This window comes from Nansenia antarctica (assembly GCF_963989245.1).
Source record: "Nansenia antarctica genome assembly, chromosome: 5".
In the NCBI taxonomy this organism is placed as follows: domain Eukaryota; kingdom Metazoa; phylum Chordata; class Actinopteri; order Argentiniformes; family Microstomatidae; genus Nansenia; species Nansenia antarctica.
In genome coordinates, this window is record NC_137690.1 from 16,311,732 (window position 1) to 16,316,731 (window position 5,000).

Genomic DNA, 5,000 nt, shown 5'->3' on the forward strand with positions numbered 1-5,000 from the left:
CAACAATCGCCTCCCTCCCTTCTGTCTCCTCTCTGCTTTTTATGCTGTCACAATGCTCTTTTAACTATCGATTTTATTACATTTTGCAACATAAACAAGAATCAAGACAAGGACACTGGCATAAACCTGTCGTCCCTCCGCCCATCCCAGATCAGTGTGTGTGACACGATGCACTCATTGAGCTCTCATTGAATACTGGTAAGTCATAAATATACCCCACATACTGTATGTCGTGCACAAACCTGCCTACACAGCACTACTGCTCCATCTCTCCTTCTCCCTGCCTCACTGTCTACCCATTTATTTCTCTACAACCTTTTTCCGTTATGCTCTCTATCTCTCCATCTTCTCTCTCTGCTCTATATATCAAACACTCTTCTTCTCCTCTTTGATATCCCCATCCCTACCCTCTGAGTCTCCCTCCCTCTGATACATATAGTATCTCCACTTCTACTGAGCTATTTATAGCTGCTGAGCATTAGCTAGGTGCAGGCTTTCTCACTAACAATGCACAAATTCCCTTTCCTCTCTCCCTATGGGTTATAGCAGGGTATACTTCTCTCTCTCTCTCTCTCTCTGTCTCTGTCTCTCTCTGTCTCTCTCTCTCTCTCTCTCTCTCTCTCTCTCTCTCTCTCTCTCACTCAATTAAATTAAATTCAATTTCAATTGAAAGGGCTTTATTGGCATGGGAAACATACGTTTACATTGCCAAAGCAAATGTGAAGATAAAAAACAAACAACAAGGAGTGTAATGTACGACTAGAATAAGAACGTATTAAACAGAGCTGTGTATATACAGTATATGGTATACAGGTAAAGAAATAACTTAAACTAAAAATAGAAAGTGTGGACATTGCAGTTTAGAAAAAATATGATTACAACTAAATAAAGGGAATTGTGTAAACATTATGTACAGAGATCAGCATGGTGCAAATAGTGCAGATACTTATTTACAGGCTTTATGGTGGTTGTGTTCCATTGGACGTCCTTTTACTGTCACAAAAACTCACACTTGCAGCTGTGTTTGCACATTGTTGTACTTTGCCCAGTAGTTTTTTGTAATTTGTCATATTTTCTAAATCTTTCTGTAGGTAAGGGCTTTGTTGTGGAGCGTGTCAGGGTTGCTTTATTTTAGGTGATTATAACATGTAAAGGCTCTCTTTTGAATTTTTATAATTAGTGGACATCATCCTAATTCTGCTCTGCATGCTCTCTCTCACTCTCTCTCTCTCTCTCTCTCTCTCTCTCCTCCCCCTCCCTCCCTCCATCTCGTTCTTTCTCCCTCACATGCTCATGTTTCTGTCACAGAAAGAACATTGCCCCTGATTGTGAAACAGAATACATAGAATGAACAGAATGGAAAGATTCTTCTCTCTCGCTCATTTCATGTGTGTGTGTGTGTGTGTGTGTGTGTGTGTGTGTGTGTGTGTGTGTGTGCGTGTGTTATTGAGGTTAATAGCCATGATATATAAAACGGATCTGATTCTTCCTTCCTGATCGCATTTCACTGACCTGCTAGAATACCATTACTACCATTATTCACAAGTCACACTGTCAAACATCCTCCTACTCCATTACAGCTCACTTATATACTGTCCTCTCTATCACATTCACACACATATACACACACATACATCGCCAACACATGTGTGTTAATATGTAGCTACTATTGAAAGTCCACTATTTAGTCAACTGTATCCGGCATCACTGTGATGCTTTATTTGCTCCCTTTGACTAAAGTCAGACTTAAAGAAAAGCACATTATAGGCTACAGATGATTATATGCCCACTGATATTTAAATTCATCCACATGCAAAGAATGAAAACAAAAACCATCTCAGTAATTGCATTCTCTTATAAACACTTAGTGACTCACAAGTGTGCACACACAAACACACACACACACACACCACTAAGCCCCTAGGTGGCACTATTGTACTGTTCCAGTCAACTTGAAACGGAACCCTCTCAAAACATTCCACCAGGTCAAGGAGAGGACGTTGAATAAAGAACAGAAAGACTGTATGAGGGAACATGAGCAGGTGAAGCATCAAGTTTCTACTAAACCTTTGTCCTCTTCATTCCAGCTTTAATCACCTACTGGAGTGCATCAGCTCCAGATTAAAAGGTTTGTGAGGCGTGAAGCATGGTCAATAACGTATGTGTGTGTGTGTGTGTGTGTGTGTATGTGTATTTATGCGTGTGTGTTTATGCATGTGTGCGCGTGTGTGTGCAAGTGTGTATTGAAATGACCTCTGAACCCTGATCCATGGGGTGAGTTTACCGACCACAGAGTGAGCCTGGACCACAGAAGGTCAGCAGAGGTCTCCAGAAGGAGTCCACAGAGTCCTGTTTGCTACACACACCAGACATATTCAGCTTCATGTAACTCTGACCTGAATTCTGTCTGAATAATATGACAACAAATACAATGGAACATTTGGTTCTGAGTTATTTAGGAAACATATGTGACAGCAGCTGGTGAAACCGGGAACAAGTCCAACCGACCAACCGACAGACCGTTCAGTCTTTTATTCTGAAAAATGTAAATACATTTCAGCGTTGTTGAAAATCAATGACACACTCGCTAGTCAAGCCAAAACATTGCAATGCAATGGATTCGGTGAGTAATCCCCACTACCTAGTGAGTGTAGAGTAGTGGGGATTACTCACCGAATCCATTTCATTGCAATGTTTTGGCTTGACTAACAAGTGTGTCATTGATTTTCAACATTGACATTTATTGAAACATTTCAGAATAAAAGTAAGAACATTTTGATTGGTTGCTGACTTGTTTCCGGTTTCACCAACTGTTGTCACATATATACTGGTGTATGTGTTCTCACTGTGTCTCACCTTTCTCGTGAGTTTGTGTGCTGGCGATGATCCATTTGACCAGGCAACACTTCATCAAGGCTTTGCGTGTGAACCGAGGCTTCTGCCATTTCCCAGACTCCTTCACTCTGCCCGGACCAGGCTCTACCCCATTGGCATCGCCCAGCAAACTGCCATCTACCACCTTACCATCTTCCTACAAAGAGAGAGAGAGGGTGGGGGGGTGTAATTACAGTATAGACCAGCTGACCTGAGGGACAGGGACAGTGAATTAGGACTGCAGACAGAGACAGGGGTCATGTTCTCACATGAAAGTCTGAATCGAAACCCGGAGCAAGTGGATGAGTTCGCAACATTGTTGCATAAATTATTTCTCTGATTTCCGTTCTCACAGCCTTCATGTAAACAAAGTAACATACGCAATCGAAGCAACAGACGTGGTAGTTGATTGGTCAGAAAAATTTAGAATTGCCCGTTCGTCCCGCTCTTATCCAGACACATATCTTATTTCCTATGGACTGCCTCGAACAGCGTTCTCACCAAAAGCGAAGCGAAGCAAAGTGATGGATGCGTCGTTTGTAACCGGAGCGAAACCACCCTTTTCAAGCGGAGCATCCGTTGGTTCTTTGCTGCGGGAGCGACTTCGAATGCGCGTTCTCACAGCTCCAAACGACAAAGAGCAAAGCAAATTTTATCCTAAACTCCGTTTCAAGTGAAGCAAATGTTCTAGTGAGAACACTCCCAGGGAGAGAGAGAGAGAACAGTGACTAGAGGGCAGAGATATGAGTTGTTAAACAAGGGATCAATGGATCTATACAAGAAGCTGTGGTCTATTTGTCAATTGTCTATTACTGGTGCTGACCTCTGACTTCTCATTTACATTTTGGTCATCCAGCACACACACACTCAATCTCCATAAGAGTTTGGATTCATATTGGTACATTGATCCTTGATCTGTGGCTACATGCAACTTCTAGTCCAAGCAGAGACAATCACCCAGGCTGCAGATCAATCATCGTTCACGGTTATACTCTCTATGGTTGTTTTTTGTTGTTCTATGTTGCAAAATGTAATACAATAAATAGTTAAAAAATTAAAAGAACATAAAGTGTCATAGAGTAGCATAGAGAGAGAGAGAGAGAGTGTGTGTGTGTGTGTGTGTGTGTGTGTGTGTGTGTGTGTGTGTGTGTGTGATGAAGCTCATTAGATTACAAACTCTTGAAAGATTCAACATGAGGACAGACAGATGGAGAGAACAGAAAGAAAAAGTGGCTAGAAATTCTGAGGAGACTTAAAGAGAGAAAGCTTGTGTAACTTAATATAAGACACACTACAATACTGTATATCGTAAATGTCAATTGTAAGCAGTATTGTTTTGTTTTTTTAAATGTACTATGAATTAAGTTTGATTTGATCAGATAAAAGTGACCTACAGTCAAACTCTCCTACAGTCTCTGTTGATCCACCACTGTCTAGCTCTCTGCACACACAGATACACACACACAGGCACCCCCCCCTCCCACGAACACACACACATACACAGACATATACACACACACACGCGCACACACACGCACGCACGCACGCACGCACGCACGCACACACACACACACACACACACACACACACGCACGCACACACACACGCACACACACACACACACACACACACACACACACACACACACGATGAACAAGAGAGGAACATGAAAAATAGTTTGCTCTTGGTGCAGGAGAGAAGCGAGGGATGACAGAGGAAGAGCACACATGTAAACCCTGTGTAAACGGCGGGGATCCTGAGGGAGTCTGACCAAGCACAGAGAGAAGGAAAGATATAGGGAGGGGAGGGGGGTAAACAGAGAGAAGGATAGATGTAGAGGGAGGGGAGTGGGAGGAGGGAGGGAATGGGGGAAGATGGGTGGAGGAAGAGATGTAGATGATATAAAAGCACTTGCATGACTATTTCTGTGCATTCTCTAGAATGAGGGAGGATCGAGAGAGAGAGAAAGAGAGTGATACTGATGGGTCGAGAGAAAGGGAGAGAATGGGAAAGTGAGAGAGGGGGAGGGCATACAATGGAACCGATACTTTATGGCCACATAAGGAGGTGAAGGACTGCAATAATTCTATATTTCCCTTAATCAAAACATGTTGTTATAATTATAG